The sequence below is a fragment of the Dermacentor silvarum genome, chromosome 6 (assembly GCF_013339745.2).
Source record: "Dermacentor silvarum isolate Dsil-2018 chromosome 6, BIME_Dsil_1.4, whole genome shotgun sequence".
Classification (NCBI taxonomy): domain Eukaryota; kingdom Metazoa; phylum Arthropoda; class Arachnida; order Ixodida; family Ixodidae; genus Dermacentor; species Dermacentor silvarum.
This window is the reverse complement of record NC_051159.1, coordinates 65,155,394-65,174,161: the sequence shown is the minus strand read 5'-3', so window position 1 is coordinate 65,174,161 and position 18,768 is coordinate 65,155,394.

The following is an 18,768-nucleotide window of genomic DNA, read 5'->3' as shown; positions in this document are numbered from 1 at the left end:
CACCGGATCATCCATGATATCGATTTATCGCTCGACACAAGTCACTACAACACAACATGCTGCATTCATTCATAATATTTCTTAGAGAAAGCGCGAAATTCTGACCTCTGGTTTACTTCAACTCTTGTGCAATAAAAAAAAATGTGGTCTATCTTTGCACATGAAGGAAAGTTCCCACTATTGGATATAGAAGCACGCACTGCATTTACCAGTCTTCCGTCCATCAGAGCTAAGCAGTTTATAGTTTGCTGCTTAACTATTAAGGCGAAACAGAGCGTAAATAGTGAGCCCTCCAGACTTCAGTATCCTTGTCATCATAGTTCTGTCATAGCTATGAGGCAGCAGCATCTTTTCAAAGTTCTCGCGATCTCACCAAGATTTACAATCAGAAGGAGACTTGCATAAAGCCGTCAACCGTGCTCGGCTGATTGGCGATGCTGGTTTTCGCTCACCCTTCTCAGGGATGGAAACGACCAAGCCTTTGTAACCGGTGCCCCATGGCGTGCTTGTATGTTTGGTGTTCTTTCTCCTACGCTCATTCAAATAAATTCGACATGCAGGCCTACTGCTACGTCCCACTTTGCAAGAAGTCTATCTGCGGGGCAAGTTTGGCCGTAAGTCACATAGAAAGTGGGCAACATTAAATACAGCATTCAATGCACATACTTCCCCTGCAAACCCGGCCGCTGCGTGGACGGGCTCAAATTTTGCCTGTTTTTCACAACGGATTGCACCAGTACAATGCAGCCCCATTGATTCTCCAGCCACTTATAACATTTGAATGAATGTGCACAGCGCACCCGTATTATCTGCTTTTCGCCCTCATGTCAGCCGATGTAAGCGCAGGATAAATCGCCTGTGGTAACTTAGTTAAAAGCAGTTACCTTTATTCAGCCTCGAATGAGGTGCCAGGCAACAAGGATCGTTACAGCGTGCTAATTATCCGCTGTGTTCCCGACTAATTAAGTCCATAAGCAGAAAGTCAGTGGGTATTTAGGTCGTAAAACATGCCGCCACACTTATTCCGTGCTCTCCCCTCGCTCCCCTCACTGTCATTTTCTGTTCGCTACCCAAGTCGAAAAGCACGGCGTATGTGCAAGCTGCCTGGCACTTGTGGGATGCTCAATATCTCAAAGTAAAATGCGCTTTGGCCGGCGCAAATTGGCATAATTATTTTTGCAAGATCCTTTGGATGTCTTCATTGTGAGCTCTTAATAGAGAGATGACCTAACTTCCCTTGGCTGCGCATATTAGAGCGAAGCTGTATATGGCTAGCCGATTCGCAACTCCGTCGCCTGTACGCAGAAACTATCATCATCAACGATGGCTCGAGCGCCGTCGTCTTCTTCCACAGCTGGCTCGTTGGCGCTCATCATTCCAGCGTAGAATTTCACTTCTGTCGTCGCAATGGGAAGACCACGTTTGCGAAGGTCTGAGCCATTCATTGTCTTACGTGACGGCCAGATTTAATTTTCAAGCGATTTAATTTTGAATAATCGCAAGCGGCAATGTGACAACGGCGGACTGCGGGCATACCGTCAGTGACGTCGTTTTATCCGTCACAGCCGAAGGTGCGTGTAACTTCATTAAGAAACACAAAGACATGAGCAATAATTGAGAAAGACTTTAATGTACCGTCGGGATTGACCCAGTGATAAACACTGGGGCCGCACGTTCTTTCTTCGCTGGTTAACCATCTGTACGGAGTGCTTGGGTGATGATGTTTTATAGTCGGCAAAGAAATAACTGCAGGCTTATTTGTATATCTCAACCGTTCATCGCCCGACCGCAACATGGCCTGTATCTGCGTGCTCGGGACAGAGGTGGTCACCTTGGCAGCCTGAAGTCTGGAAGACGAACTAGCAAATATCCATGCAGTGTGCCCGCATAATAACCTTCGAGATTACATTAAGAGTAAGCATTAAAGAAAGTGCTCGTGTTCATTCTCTCTATAGTGTTCCTGAAGTGACAGGCATTATTCCCTTGCTTTTTCACTATCGCGAGTACTCGTACAAATTTTGTTGTTATTAAGATCCTGTAGCTATATAACGGTCTTAGCGTAAACATCGAGGGAGCAGAAGAGGCTGGGCAATCCAATTAGATAGAAACGAGCAAGAACGAGACTGCTAGAAAGAAATGAAGACGGAACGGAAGGGTTACCTACTATTTGTCATCTTGTTTTAAGCCATTTCTACGGAAGCGGTCAACTTCTCGGCACGACTTTATAATGATGTTCAATTCTGGCGTCCTGAGAAAATGAATTTCCGAGACTGCTAAATTCATGGTGTCACGTCTTATCTAGGCTTTGTAAGGCTATTTTCACGCAGTGAATTCCTAACGCTGTCTGAATCTATTTTAATTTATTTTCTTGCAATTTTTAAGGTGTCTACACTGTGTGCGTATTGATACTCTCTTATTTATCTTGAAATCTAAACTAAAATGTTCCAGGGGACCTCTCGCTAAAGTACAGAAAATATTTTTTGCAGAAAAAAAGAAGAGCACATTCGTTCTCTGTAGTTTTGCTGTAGTGACAGCCATGTTTCTTGACGACTACATTGTATTTGCTTAAGCACCAACATCAATAAAAAATATACAATTTTGAAGCCACAGAAACAACGCTTAGAAAACGATCATCATGATCATCATCATCATCAGCAGCAGCAGCAGCAGCAGCAGCGGGCAGCAGCAGCGGGCATCATATTCTCATGTCCACTGCAGGACGAAGGCCTCTCCCTGCGATCGTACTTAATGTGTGATTATTCTGACCACTATACGTGACTAAAACAACAAAAAAGTATCAATAAGATATTTAAAAATGCGGGAAATACTTGTTTAAATGTAGTTGGAAATCTTAGTTCTACCACAATTCTACTGTTATGTGCATTTTAAACGGTATATTTTACGCCTGCCACTTGCCTAGCACATTTGCGTAAAAGAATGAAAGCTGTGGCAGACGGAAGTGAGACTGCCAGCTAAGATGCGCCAGACCACGGCCGCTGGATAAAAAAAAATCACAGCATATCCACGGGGTGAATGATGATGAGTGGGCGAAGCTCCGGAGGGAATCATCGGATCTCCCGCTTAAGAGGACGCTAGCACAAACGCGTTAGAAACGTGCAGTATCCTCTAGTAAGGGGGAGCTGGCCACAGCGTCTTACGCAGCCATTTACACATGCCGGAACGTGCACCGCGTTTGCCGACGCCATCACATGACTGCTGAGAGAGTATACCCCCCGTATTCATAAACGCTCCTCGACTTGAACTTGACTTGCCACCGCCTTGGGCAGCGCGTTCGAAACGCGTTGAAGGTAAGGCGGAGAAGCCACAGCGTCTTACACCAGCTTCTTACACGGGCCGTAACACGCTAGCACAAACGCGTTAGAAACGCGCTAGAAACGCGGCCTTTCGTTAATGTTGGGTATTTATTGCCATCGTGGTGCGTGTGTCTATGTGCGCTTCGTGGCGTAGTGGTTAGCGCCGCGCGCTCGGAAGCGAGGGGTCCCTGGTTCGATTCCGCGCTACGGACACAACTTTCGGAATTTTCATAAAACGCCGGAAGCGTTCTCCGGAAGCTGGCTTCCGGAAGCGGAACCAGAAGTGGAAGCGGAAGTGGAACCGAAAGCGGAAGTCGGCTTCCGGTTATACTATACGTATATGTATATATGGGTATAGATACATATACGGACACACAACGCCATCTATTGCGCAATTCATAAAACTAGACGTGGCTACCTACTACGACGGGGACGAACGGGTGCCGCTATAAGGAACTTCGCCCTTAAGGGCGCGTTGCAATGGGAGCGAATGTGACAGCCGTAGTTCCATTGTCGGCCGCTTGGCTGGGGCGAACGGCGCTAGTTATCGGCGATGGAATGCACCGTCGGCTTGCACGCGCGACGGCGTTCCAAGAGCGTTCCTGACGCATTTGCTATGCTGATGCCAGACAACAGCCCCCGACGTGTGGCGCCGCGGCGGATAACACCGTTTTCGATGCAAGCGGCAGGCCGCACCTTTTTTTTTTTTATCCAGCGGCCGTGGCCAGACAATCACGATGATCAGGCCACAAGTTCTTCGAGACAATTGCAGTTGCTGCAGCTCGGCTGCATGCTCCATTCTACAGTGAAGATGTTATAGGGCGACTAGAAGTGTTAAGAAATCTTAGCTTCGTGTTTTTACAGTCACCTGGAAGAACATAATCAATCTATTAGTTTATATTTGGAGGACATACAGGCAATATTTGTTGTTATGCCTGCTAAAGATTAAGGTATGTGAGATAATTAGAAATATTCAAGATTGTTAGCGTGGGCGGAGCCACCGACTTGACCTGAGGGAGCCTTCGGCTCCCCCTGGCCAGTTTCTCAGGACCAATAAAAGTTCTTGTCACTGTCACTGTTAGGTTTTTGCCGTTTACAAGCATCATTTCCTATGCTTACAAATTTGCTCTGCTGTCCTCGAAAAGGAATTATAGCAGCAATTTTATTTATGGAGACAAGGGGGTCCGTACTATGGTCGATGTTTGCCGAAAAATTGAAGTTTCGAGGTCATTTAGAAGCTTTCAACATATATGCCAAACTGTCATTTCCTTTCTTTAGCGACGTTGTACGAAGTGCGTACCTTGTTGGCACAGATTTATTCGAAAGGATAAACTGGGCTACGTTTTAATGAACACTTCACATTACCGCGATAACCGATGTAGATTTTTTTTAGCTTCTTGCTTTTCGCTGCCTTTTTTTGAAGCTGCTTGCATTCTGTAAGCTTGTCATGGAAGCTTTAAATAACTGGCGTGCATTTGCATGTCGGGTGGTAGTTTTTATTAAATACTCCATCAACTGCGATGGCCGTCGTTGTGATCGAAAAGATTTTATGTTTCCAAACGAAAAATATTTCGATGTCAAGCATTCCCTTATACATCAATGCAGGGGTTTATCCAGAATTTCGACTTTGAGAGGGTATTATCAGAACGCGGGGGGGGGGGGGGGGGTATCCACGAAGTACCAGTGGCACTGTTAAGCAGCCATTGCCCTTTACTTCACAACTCACCATTTACTGCAGACCACCCTCGGCATCTGACAGCTTTTTCTGAGCTGCCCTGCTTCCTTGACATTCCTTCTTCTCCAAGACAAATGTAAAGAACTGTACGTACATTCTAGGACGATGTTGATCACAGGAAAATGTCATGGTTCCACTGCTGCGTCGTCTCCTATATTCAAGAAAAGGAGATAAGCAAACGAAAAGGAAAAACACGTGATATAGGAAAGGCGGGGAGAGTTACTACGGAATTAAGAAAAAAAAAGGAAGCTTATGAAAAGCGGATCTCGCACGGTCAGGGAGGTCAGAACAATTCAACTCCACTAAGGCGGAAACAATATGTCTCGTGTGGAATGTCTTGTAACGATGTCTTCTCTCTAGCTTCGATTTTTGTTTCCTTCGCAATCTTCATCCGCTTCGAAACGCAAGATGACGATTTTTTGCGTTACTCCATGGAGCGCGACCTTTTGATGCAGAAGAAGAATGTAGGCGATGGATACAGAAGCTGTCAGCTGGCCGTCAGTGCACACAGTAGACAAGTCTGGAAAAGAATATATGGATACACAAAAGGTGAATTACGCAGTCACGTTTTCTGCATCGGCGTGCAGTTTTATTTGGAAGTGTGGCTATCGGAATTTTCGCAATACCGAACTCCAACATTCACTCCACGTCTATGCCTTCGTACTTTTTTCTCCCGAAAGATAAGACAGCCAACAGCACAACAGAAATACTTTTTGTTGACCCGCCTATGGTAGGATATCCCGTCAGCTTCGCAATATCAGTAACAAACTCAAACATCATATTACAAACACATCACATATTCTAAAGAATTATTCTATAGGAAGGACGGAGAGACGGAAATGTCGTAATGTCTGGAAAGGTTAGCCTGACGACACGCCTGGCCTACTGCACCAGGTGAGATGGTAAGAGTGAAAGAAAGGGGGGAGGATAAAAAAAGGACATACATACTAAACTTACACGCGCACAAAATGTACAAAGACAAACGCTACTTAAGACCTGTATCCAGCATAAATGTTATGAACACTTTGTTGAGATCTCGGACATTGTGATGGGCGAAGAACGCCCCGCAGCTGAAGTCGTGTGTCGTGTCGCACGTTCACAGCGTTCCAAAAAAGAGCAGTTGAGGTTCTAAAGCGACTCAAAATAAAATAATATATCTAAGTCCTCATCAACACCGAATGTGAGACACGATGACGTGCTTGACAAATGAATTTTGAATAGGCAATGTCTTGCCTAAGCGACATTCAGGAGAATGTCATAAATGCAGGTTCGATGACATCAATGAAGTCCACGTGGCATACGATAGAGACACTTAGGCTCAGTGTCCAGTACAGCTCAGTGTCCTCGCTGTCGCTAGATGTATTTCATCGCTTCTTCGAAGCAATTCCCGCGAATGAACCAGAACAGTACGGGGCCTCGGGAGAGTGCACCCGTTCATTACAGCGAGATGGGGACAATAGTAGCGAAAAAAAAAATTGTCGGGATTTACGTGCCAAAACCTCGATCTCATTATGAGGAACGCCGTAGTGAGGGACTCCGGAATAATTTAGACCACCTGGGGTTCTTTAACGTGCACCCAAATCTAAGTACACGGGTGTTTTCGCATTTCACCCCCATAGAAATGCGGCCGCCATGGCCGGGATTCGATTTCACGACCTCGTGCTTAGCAGCCTAACACCGTAGCCACTAAGCAACCACGGCGGGTGCAAAAGTCGCCAGACGGGCAGGATGTGTTCCACGAAAGAAGCACTTCGTTGTCGTCCTCGGGGCAGCAGAAATCATCCCAATGGTGTCGATAACTTATATTATCTTAGTTTGTGCCGAATGCAACCTTCAGTGTAACAAGTCTTCATTAGTATTGAATACACTATGAAAAAAAATGTAGAGCCACGTAGATTGATGTAGTTAAACGGTTTGTTCGAAAGATGTGAGATGTCGTTGAAAAGGAAAAAAAACAACAACAACAACATTAGTCTGCTTTTCCACTCCGTGAAGGTGGTTAAACAGCGAAGATGAAACTTGCGACCATGGTGTTTATCACTTGGTTAATCCAGAGGGTTGATTACAGTATTTGTCAATTATGAGGTTACACACAAGTTCGGCTGCGAGGGAGAGAACGACGTCACTGACGGCATGCCCGCAGTCCGCCGTTGTCGCTTGCGTTCGATGTCTCGAGTTTGCCCGGCGGCGTGGTTATTCACCCGCCATTGCCGCTTGCGATTCTTCAAAATTAAATTAAATGTCTTCAAAAGTAAATCTGTCCGTTATATAAGACAACGAACCCGCCGCGGTGGCTCAGTGGCTAAGGCGTTGCGCTGCTGAGCACGAGGTCGCGGGATCGAATCCCGGCCGCGGCGGCCGCATTTCGATGGAAGCTAAATACAAGAAGCGCCCGTGTGCTTGCGTTGTAGTGCATGTTAAAGAACCCCAGGTGGTCAAAATTAATCCGGAGCCCTCCACTACGCTGTGCCTCATAATCAGAACTGGTTCTGGCACGTGAAACCCCAGAGAAAAGAACTTCAGACAATGAATGGCTCATACCCCCGCAAACGCGGCCTCCTCATTACGACGACAGTGGAGAAGTGAAATGCTACGCTGGAATGATGAGCGGCAACGCAGCCAGCTGTGGAAGAAGACGACGACAACGAACGCGGGAGCAGTGGCATCAGCGCGTGCCAAGCAGGAGTACGAGCGCAATGCGAGGGGCGCCAACGAGCCAGCTGCGGAAGAAGAGGACGACACTCGAGCCAATGCTGATGACGACAGTTTTCTGTACACAGGCGATTTCGCCTAGCCATATACGATTTCGCCTCGTATATGGCTAGGCGAAAAAAAAAAAGAAGAGAAAGTGATATAACAGTTGAGTGGCCTGCTAGCAGTGCTGTTGTATTCGCTACATCTCCCCGGCAATCACACAAACATTTACTCCTACGAGGCCGTTGTTGGTATCCTAATAAGCCCTGTACCGCATATAATAGATATGACGTTATGTTCGTTCCACCTCATATATTACGCTTCAGCAGCAAAGCACCCTTTACAGGAGAACTTTACGGCCGTTGCCTCATATTATATTGGCGAACACTTCGGTTACGTGTGCATAAGATAGGACTGAAGAAGTGAGCCTCATGTAAACATATATTAATAGAGCAGCCAGAATGCCTAGGTGCTGTCTTAGCCGTTGCAGCAGAGCGATGGCCACGTGACCTGATTAAAACATGTGGAAAGAGGGTTCAAAGGCAAAGACAATCGCGCTTTAAAATGATATCAAGCAGCGGCGGTGATGACAGTTCTTACCTTCTTCAGTATAGGAAATACTTTAAGGAGCAAGATTTCAGGTTCGGCGGACGTCAGAAATTATGAGAAACATGCAAATTACATAGTAATTAACTAAAATTGCCTAACGAACTTTTTAATTAGCGACGTTTCGTGTTTATTGCCAATGGCGAGTTTGTAGCTACGGAGACGACGATGCCGTACAAGTTTTTAAAGCAAAGAAAAAGTCACTCTGCAAAGCGCTACAGCCCGCGAAAATCAAGTATTTTTTCCCTCGTGAAACCGAAACGCGGCGAACATGGTGCGCCGGAAATCGAGTGCAAACGCAACGTCCGCTGATGACGTGTTGCGGTGACTGCGGCGCCCAATTCGAAATGTCTGTGATGATTCCCCAGGCTAGGGAGCCTCAACGCTCAGCTTAGACCACGGCTGGCGTTATCTTTTCTTTCGTTTTCTTGCGCCTACCAGCGAAAGAAAAGATAACGCGAGCCGTGGTCTAAGCTGAGCGTTGAGGCTCCCTAGCCTGGGGAATCATCACAGACATTTCGAATTGGGCGCCGCAGTCCCCGCAACACGTCATCAGCGGACGTTGCGTTTGCACTCAGTATATAGTAGTGGTCTTTGGCACTGTTTCCGCTGCACACGTATATTGGAATGATGAACGACGTATGTATTATGCCATAGCACTACTATCGAGATGGTACCAGGTGTGCAAAGAAGATGAAGAGCACAATGTTGTAAAGAAGTAACTATAGCAAACGAACATGTATGCCGTCAAATCGGAGCACGTAGGAGAGGTTGAGACCGGCTTTGCTGTTTCCCAAAAATATACTCCCTATATAAAGGATCCCCGATCCCTACAGCGATCTCTTTAGAAGCTGCATCTGTTCAATCAAAGCATTTATTGTGGGGATCAGAAGCATGACTATTTGGGCTAGTTGGTGACTTTCCACGCTGCTTGGGTACAAAGCGAATGTGAGACACAAGACACAGGACAATATAGTGATGTACTATCGATCACTTTATTGTTCACAATCGCTCGTGTCGCTATCTTGCTCTGTTGCTTGGCGCATTTCATTATTTAGCTCTGAGAAGGCTTTGTTTCAGGGCCTGCTATCTTTCTGATGTGAAAGGCTTCTATGCCTAATTACGCGAATATCCATCGTCGTCAGTGTGACCGAAGGATGGTACCAAAAAAGCCGGCAGATCCCACGCCCTGTGGGAATCGACGTTATGCAAAGCAGCGTGCGGGGAGCCTACCAAGTTAACGAAACGACCATGAGAGCACCAAGACCTAGGCGGTTCTTTTATGACATTCATGACACGCATGTCATGGCATTCATGTCATAAGTCCTCTGGAGTCCCTTTAGCTACACCTAAGAGACCTTAAGGCAAAAGCCTTAGTCATGCTCATGACTATGACTTCGTCCATCAACCTTTAGCCTTTTCCTTCACTTATTACCCACGTCCGAACCCATTTCCATAGTTTTTGAGGGTTAATCTATTTCGCTGGGCCATTCTCATGACCTACATGACACGCATGTTATGACATTTATTTCATGACCTATCACTTATGCTCGTCATACACTCCTGTCATACTATGCCAATTTTGGTACCTACCAAGTTAAGGAAACGACCACGAAAGCACCAAGACGTAGGCGGCTGTTTCATAACCAACATGACAGGCGTGTCATGACATTCATGCCATAACGTATCATTTATGTTCGTCATATCATCATCAGCCTATATTTATGTCCACTGCAGGACGAAGGCCTGTTCGTCATATACTCTTGTCATAGTATGGCAATTTTAGGTACATACCAAGTTCACGAAACGACCATGAGAGCACAAAGACGTAGGCGGCTAGATAGATAGATAGATATATATATATAGATAGATAGATAGATAGATAGATAGATACTGTCAAAGTAGCAAATATTCGCCAATAAATGCTCAGATTTACGTCAGATGTCTCAGGGAGGTTCTTGTAAACAAAGTAAATAAATGTATTTGAAAAGAAAATGTGGTACAGTTCGGTCTTGGTGGGAGTCGAACTCGGGTCTATGGGATGCGAGACGAGCACGCTTACCCGAGAGCACGGCCGCTTCACGGTTCTGGCAGACTAAAGATTTGCCTAGTGCGTGCGTCATTGGGCACGTGACGGAGTAACCAATGGGGAGAATGTGGCGCCGCGTCACGAGTGCATGAAAATGCGCGCGCTCATGACATTCCGAGGTCTGCAAACGCTATAATGCTTTCGCATTAAGCAGTATTAAGTGTCTCTACCGAATTTCTTGTTTTTAACCTTTTATTTGTATTTTAGCCTCAAGCAATCGCCATCCGGAAATCTATGGACTGTTTAAGCGACACATTGAGGGTACCAACCGGCCATGCTCGCCGTTTCTAAGATGAACATTGCAGTCCTTGTGATATATTTCTGATTTTATTTGTAGCTTTCAAGGGGCATACATTTATAAATTATCGACAGTTTCAACACGTCAAAAAGTAGAAATTGTGCTAACGCGATAAGTAGCACTTGATCTCGCTTCAATTCGATCAACACCGCTGCTTACGAACAGCTAGCACGCCCACCGCTCCGATCCTGAAGATTGCAACTTTAGTGGTGGTATATTGCATTGCACCGAAACCTAACTAAATAAAATCGCCTTGTGTGCAATGAAGCTCAGAAAAGCCATGAGAAGAAAATTCAACGGTGTGAAGAACAGATCACATCATCGCTATAGAGTGAGGACATAGCAGAAATTTTACAGTTTTGAAAATGTTACGCTTCGCATTATCGATGGGAGTTCAAATGCCCTTTTAATTCCCGTCGCTAAATATACCCAGAGCATTCCCGCTGCCCTTTCTCTATGTTTGGTTTATCTTGATTTATATTCCTTAGGGCGTGAGGGCGTGTACCTTTTCTAGGTAATCTTTGGAAAATGATTCAACAACAGTGTACCAAAGCGTATTTCCAATAGGGTATTTTTTAAGAACGTTAGCTCAGAAAAAGTGGACTAAAAGAGCGCACACACGACACACACACACACACACACACACACAAGCATAGTCCAATGCACACAGATTCAAAAGCTCATTTATTTCCGCAAATAGGTTCAACACATATAGCCGCTTGCTAAGCAACAAATAGCCGTTGCCGTTAGAAACGTTCTAGAATGACCAATAAGGAAGTCATAAAATCGGCTTAGATTACACATTACTGGGCGAGTCTTTCTTTTCTTTATCCTTTTATGCGGCCATTACAAAACAACTTTCTTGTCCGTATCATCGGAAAGCTTAATGCACTGATTTCACTACGGTAAAAAAGAAAAGAAAAAAAAAACGTATAGGAATTCAGATGCATGCCGCATCTTACAGGAGGCTTCCATGACACACACATGTTCGACTTTTACGGGACCGAAGAAATTACTGTACACGTCTTGTGCTTCTTTATTATATGGTATTTAGGAGATGTTGACGCCTTTAATTTTGCTTTTGCTTCTGTTATAACGTACAATGCCGCTATCTTCAGAGAGCATTGAACCGGTTGGTCATGAGATAATTTTCAGAGGTCAAGATTCTTGCACCGTGGCCGTCCGCATTGCTGGCGCCGTTGAAAGCAACAAGGACGTCGCTACAGTACCTGACGTCGACAGGTCTCGGAGCCCGTTTATAGACTTGGTGGGCACTTCCAAGATTGCGATTTGATCTCTTCCTCAATTGCAGGGTAGCAAACATGACATGCGTCTGGTTAACATCCCCGCATTTATTCGCTTCTATGTTTCTTTCACTCGTGTTCTATAATTCTGTTACTTCTTTCCTCAGTTATTGTTAGTTCTTGTAATATCTCCGTATCGGCTACTGTAAAAAAAAAGTTGGGAGGCCTGGAGATATTTAGGCAGGTATACAGCATAGAAGTTAAGTGGTAATAGGCATCCCTATGTTGGATTCCCAGTGGCGTAGTGATCACCCTACGGCTCTACGCACATCCTTACACTATGAAAGGTAAGCGACACACAGACAGAAGTGGTGGAGATGAGTCATTTATTTCGCCTTTGTCATCTCTCCATACACATCATTAAATAATGTAGGCTATAGTGAGACTGCAATAAAGGTTAGGTGGTATTGCCTAGTTCCATGATGTATAGCACCAATTGAGTTTCTGAACAATTGCTTTAATAACGTAGTGATTGTGATGGATCCTTTTTTTTTAACTGCAGCGTTATCAATTGGTAGTTGCCTTCATATAACTTGTTCGTTTTGTGTGAAGCACTTCCACTGTAATGTATAAATAGGAGAATGTAATAGAGAGAAGGGAAGAAAAGGCAAGGAGGTTGACCAGCTTGCATTTGATTTGGTATCCTAAACTAAGGGACGGGAATTAAAATAAGTAAACTAGTGTAAAGTAGTGTAAAGTAGTAAATAAATATAAAGCAAGTAAGGGGGTAAACTAGCGTAGAGGAAATGAAATGGGATAGGAAGTTATGAGCGCGCACGCAGACCAGCGTTATCTGTGCATTCAGTAGTGCTCGTTACATGGGCAAACTCAAACCATTGCTGGAAATTAGCTCACAGGAGAGTTTATTCGCTTTTTTGGGGTGAAGGGGGGAGCATTGGAACACTTTCTACGCTGTCGCGATCGCACTTATCTCGACGAAGTGAAAACCTAATGGCGCGAACGATTAGTCAACTGCCGAACGAAAACCCAACTTGGCTCTCTCGCCGTCACACTCATTGTTCAGTTCAATGCTGCTAGAGCGAGGCTACGCGGCGGATCTGGCTCGGATCCGACGCGAAGATGAAGCGGCGGATAGCATCGGCAAATGACGTCGCAAACATTCGCTAGTCGAGGAGATCGGGCTCGTTTCGCGCCAGTGATTGCGTGGAATATCGGGCGCCGCCGCGCAAGCAGGACGACGCCACCGCCGCGCCTAGCTGACCAGCGCGCTTTGTTGGGGAACGAGCTTCTGCGTGCGGCGCACAGGCTCACTGAATTGCCTGTTGATAAGGGAAGCAGCTCGTGCGGAACGCTGTAAATCTGTTGTAAAGCGGCGTTGCGTCCGACCCGTGAACGTTGCCATCCTCCATCGACAAGGATTAGAAAAGAAGAATGCACGTGAATCCTGTTTTTTTTTCTTCTTTTTTTTTTCAAACGCACAACACGATATTGCTTGTTTGCCTCTATAACGCCTGGTGGTCAAAACGATCATGTATATAGTTATAAAATGATAGCAAGAAAGACATTCCTTGCTTGTAAAATGAGGACACGTTTGCAATCTTTCCCGGCGCATCGGTAAGCTTAAATGTTTCCGTGCAGCAAATAAGTTCAACTTGCGAAAATACAACGGCAGTATCCGGAGCGTCTTTTTCTTTTGTAACGAGGAAATATTAGACCAAATTCTGATGAAGAACTATGTTATTAATCGTACCAAATGGACGTTAGGAAGGGTAAACGCGTAATTGTCCTGAAACCATCAATGATGATTGGGAACGCAAGTGAAAACCCGAACGTTCCAAGAAAGCAATTCCGTTTGTCACAGAAATGGTGCGCTTGACTGTATTCAGTCGCGTGCAATCTGAGCTGCAACACAGAGCACGTGTTCAAAGGGGCCCCAAGACTGCACAGCGGCGTCGGCATACGAAAAAGTGGTGCGACAGATACCCGTAATTGTAATGCTGTTTAGTTATTAAAATATTTGTATGTCGGCACCACTGGGCAGTCTTGGGGCCCTCTTGAATACGGGCACCGTGTTGCAGCTCAGATTGCACGTGACTGTAAATTGTTTGGCAGCGTGAATGACTAGGCTGGATTTGTTGTTTCATTGTGTAATTCCGCAAAGAAAAGAACCCTTAACCAGCCTACCAGCCGTGGCACATACGTAAGTACCCAAGTTGGCGTCAAAGATGTTCATGAAAGAGCGGCGAACACCTACTGGAACCTACCCAGGGACCCAGGTTGGCATCAAAAGAGGTTCATTGAAGACTACCACAGACCGAGATGCGCATACCCAGGGCTCCAAGTCGACGCCAAAGCGTTTCACTGAACAGCGGTACCTACTAATTTCCGCATCTACAGTGACCCATGTCAGCGTGAAAGAAGTTCGTTTAAGAGCGGCACATATGTACACACATTGCCACATACTGAGTGACCCAAGTTGTTACGACGGTTGGGTTCAAACCCTGTTGCCTCTGCACAGCAGCCCGATGCACTCGCTACCCTTTCGACCACGAGCTTTAACAAGGTTCGCAAATTTCCAGGAAACAAAACTATCAAGTTTACAACTCTGTAGCTCAGCAATGAAAGATGATATCACAATTCTGTGAATTGCGTCTAATAGTACATCTAAAGCGGGCAGAATTGATAGGTTACACATGAATCTCAAAACATTTGTTAATATGGAAATACAGCTTTTGCAGAAACCTTGTACATAACGTAACAAATTCACGTAAAATATAAATTGACATATAGAATTTGCCCGCTTTGAATGATCTAATGGTTGCCGCTTACAGACCCACAAAATCTTTTCTTGATGCAGAGCTATTAATTTGTAAACTTCGTGCTTCTATTTTCTTAGATCTTGCGAATTTTGAAAATTCTTTTAACAAAATACAAGCCCTAAATCGAAATTTTGTTTCCCACAGTCACTCGAATTTAACTTTCTCTCTCAAATACAACAAATTTCATTGAAATCGGTCGAGGGATTATCTCAAAAAAAGTGTTTGTGCGTTTTACATGTGTTTGAATAGGCCGCGTTGGAGTTGGGGCTGGGCTAGAGCTTTCTCGTACTGTAATTCGGCATAAATTGAATTAAGAAATGTCGCGTTGATTGAAACCAGGTGGCGGCCCATGGGAGACGGAGTATGGAATGCGTGAGGAACTTCAACGGTGAGATAAGTGATATGGAATGCCGAATACGTACATAATGGTAACAGAATCACTGAAGTTAAACTTCATGGAAGGTTTGGTTTTGCAGGAACCAACTGGCGTGGATGGCATTTGTGGTGGAGGCTTTGCTTTGTCTATTGGAAATTGCGGAGTCGTGTCAGCCGTGCCCCTGAGTGTGGCGTTTTCGACTTGCGTGCGATAAAAGGCATTCGTTGACAATCTGCGGTAAAGACGAAGTGAACTTGGCCGCGGGTGCTCGCAAGGCGGGCGCTGGAAGAAAAAGACGAGGAGGAGAGATTAGAACAGCTGGCCCAGGAACTTTTGAAGGCAAGCAAGCAAGCAAGTAGGAACGGGTGCTGTGTCTGTCTTCTTCATTCATTTAGTTATTTAGTTGTTTTTTTCTGCATCACTTTCGCCTTGCATATATAGGAATTCCTTTTCTGTTTTTGTCACTAATGGAGTGCCCGTACGCTAATTACCTTAGTCCACTCGCACGGGTCTCGAGATGAGCAGCGCCAAATTAGCTTACACGTGTGGAAATGCACAAATACACGTCTCGCAAAAACACTTGCAACAAAGAACCAGCGATACAGACACAGCCTGCCCTCCCGCTTGCCGTGATACCGATTTAACGAGCTCCCATTCATTAGCGCCCCTGCATTTCTCCTTCAACAGCTTCGTGGTTTGTTTCACCTTGTTCACGTTTGCTCCTCATGAATATAGTCCGCACTCTGACTTCGTGATGTTTTTATTCGCTTTCCGTACCTCATATCGTGGACTTCTTGCTGCATATCTTACATTTGATTTCTTCTAGCCCTTGGCTGGCTGTTGATGCTAACTGCTGCTCTTGAGGCTTTGCAGCGGCCTTTGTTTGAAAGCGCCTAGTAGGGACAGAAAAAAAAACAGAGAGAAAAAAAAGAAGAAAACGCAGGTCTCGCATGTTTCCTCAGAGCTTCCGGGTCTGCTGGCTGTTTTAGCAGATAAGCCATTTTGATGCAGCATTTGGGAGTGGTGATTTTTTATTAACACGAAAGTGTTTTATGCCGGGGTCCACCAAGACTTCACTGACGTATTTCCGTCACGGAAATACGTCAGCTTACAATGTGCACGAACATAATACAAAGAAAGAAACCAGAAGAAAAAGTTCCACAAACATGCAAAATTTGGGAATCGAACCCACGACCTCTCGGTCCGCGACGATAGATCGCCGAGCGTTTAACCCATTGCGCCACAAACGCATTTGCAGAGAGCTACACAGACGCGCCTTATATATCTAACACTCCTCCGTGTACCCGCGCTCTTGCTCGGGGCGGTGCCGCCGCCTACGAGCAGAAAAGAGAAGTAGTGCATTATGACACTAACGCGCACCGACAGTGAACGCTTCGGTGGTCTCAGCACTACGACGCCTCGATGCCAGCATTCGAAGGGACGCTGGCATCAAGAAGCACTACCAACGCCTACCTAGGTGGCGTTCACCGTACTCAGCACAGCGGAGCGTGGCCTCCGCAATTAGCTCTGAAAATGTTTCTTTCTACAAAAATCTGTACATATTGTTCTTGAGCTTAAACGGAAAACAATAAACGACATTAGAGTAATTGTTCTTTCTTCAGAGGCCAAATAGTAGAGTATTTTCAAACACTTTCTAAGACAGGTGGCAAATATTCATCAGCGCTTGTATCACTTAACTTTTCATGCTAAAAATATGGTTCATCAACTTAAGAAAAAAAAAAGGGTTCAAAACGTCTCGGTACATTCTTTTCTCGAACATATTCGAAATTCCTTATTCAAAGTATGCTATACTTTCTTTTCGCGCTTCAAATATTTTAAATATTTCATTCTGGAGTGCACTGGGGTAATGTTTAAAACACACTAATTATTGAATGAACAAAGTATGGGACCTGACAAGCAATCTCTTTATTCTAAAGCAGCTTGTGTTTGAAAGCAAAAAATAGACTTTAGTACTGTGTTTAGCGAAAACAATACAACCCTTAATTATTAGCCGCAGGTTATACCTTGATTGATCGCTCGGCATGATACTAGAGGTGCTAGGTTATAATTTTAACGTTAAAGGCCCCGTTTCGCGGAAAATCCGGCATCAGCGTCGTCGTGTGATGTTGGCGTCCGTGGCGGAGAAAATAATCCCCAACCACGCCGACCGCGCTGCCCCTCCACGTGGTGCAAGGTTTTGGTGAACGAAAATTGAATTTTTCACAGTGAAATCCGTCAGAAAAACGGTAAAGTACGACTTAACTACAACCTACAGACAAGGTCGCGTCGGATTGTAATCTGAATGTACGATAAAACATAATTCTGTTACGAGGAAACTCGAACACACACCCCCTTTCCAGAATTTCTACCAGACCTACAGCGCGCGCTCGGGTAGTTTACTTGCGAAAATGATATCCAGATGGCGTTCGCATCCTCGGCAGGTCAAATTGGGATTTCATCTGCTTAATGCGTTTTGGACACGGGCGCACGTCGGGGCAATAGCAAACAATTAATAAAATAATAATAAAGGTGTTAGGGCCATCACATTTTAATATAAGACCACTTATATTGCCCTAGAAAAAACGTCTTCCCAGCAATGTATTTCTGTTTAAAAGTGAAGCCGACTTTAAGGGGATCGGTGTAAGCTTGGTCCTTGTAAGCTGGCTTTCCCACGTTCTGTGTTACAGTGAAGCTCACTGCAAGAAAAATGCGATGCGAACGGGGCCCGATAACGCTATCGCGTGCCACTCTTAAAGCCAAGCTTAAGCGTCCTCCAAATTTTTAGTATACATTGCAGTGGGTGCCTCTAAGCACACCATGAATCGGCCTCATCAACCGAATGGAGTACTATGATGGACAAAAGCCTCACTCGGGAGTCTACAATTGTCTTCGTGGTGCCGCCACTGAAAGTGGCTTATACCAGCAAATATTATAACCTAAATGCCTAATGTACTGGAGTACTATTATTCAAGTAGTTTTTCTTTCTTTCGAATTCATTTTGCTGCTCCAAGAAACAACTGGTCATTTCGTTTCAAATGTTACGTCATTACTTTAGCTGCACTTTTTGTGTTAATATCCGTTAGGGCATCGCCACATCCATTTGATAGCGCTTTCGAGCGATGCTTGTGTTACCTCACTCGTGTCGGTGTTGGTTGGTACGAAAAAAAAACCAAACCGCGTGAAAATAAAAATTGCTTGACGGGCTAGGCAATCGAACCACCGACCTCCGGGTTTCGAGACCACCACACTGATCGATTTCGCCACTGTTTTTTTTTTCTGATATGGTAGTGAATGCAACATGGATATGCGAGAAAAATACTATACGCGAAAAACGTGCAAGCAAGATAGCCAACACATCTCATGTTCATAGCCTAGAAAGGAGCTAAAAATCGCGTTAAAAAACTAGTGGCTTTGAACATAAAAAGGCGGCAACGACAACCAACTTAACAAGAGGTAGTACCAGTCCGGTTGAAACTCTAACAAGTCATACATATCTTTCCAGTGACCAATCATTTTTGAGTCGGTAAATTTAGATAAAACAGCAGGTTCAGCGTTTCGGTCCAACATGAGTG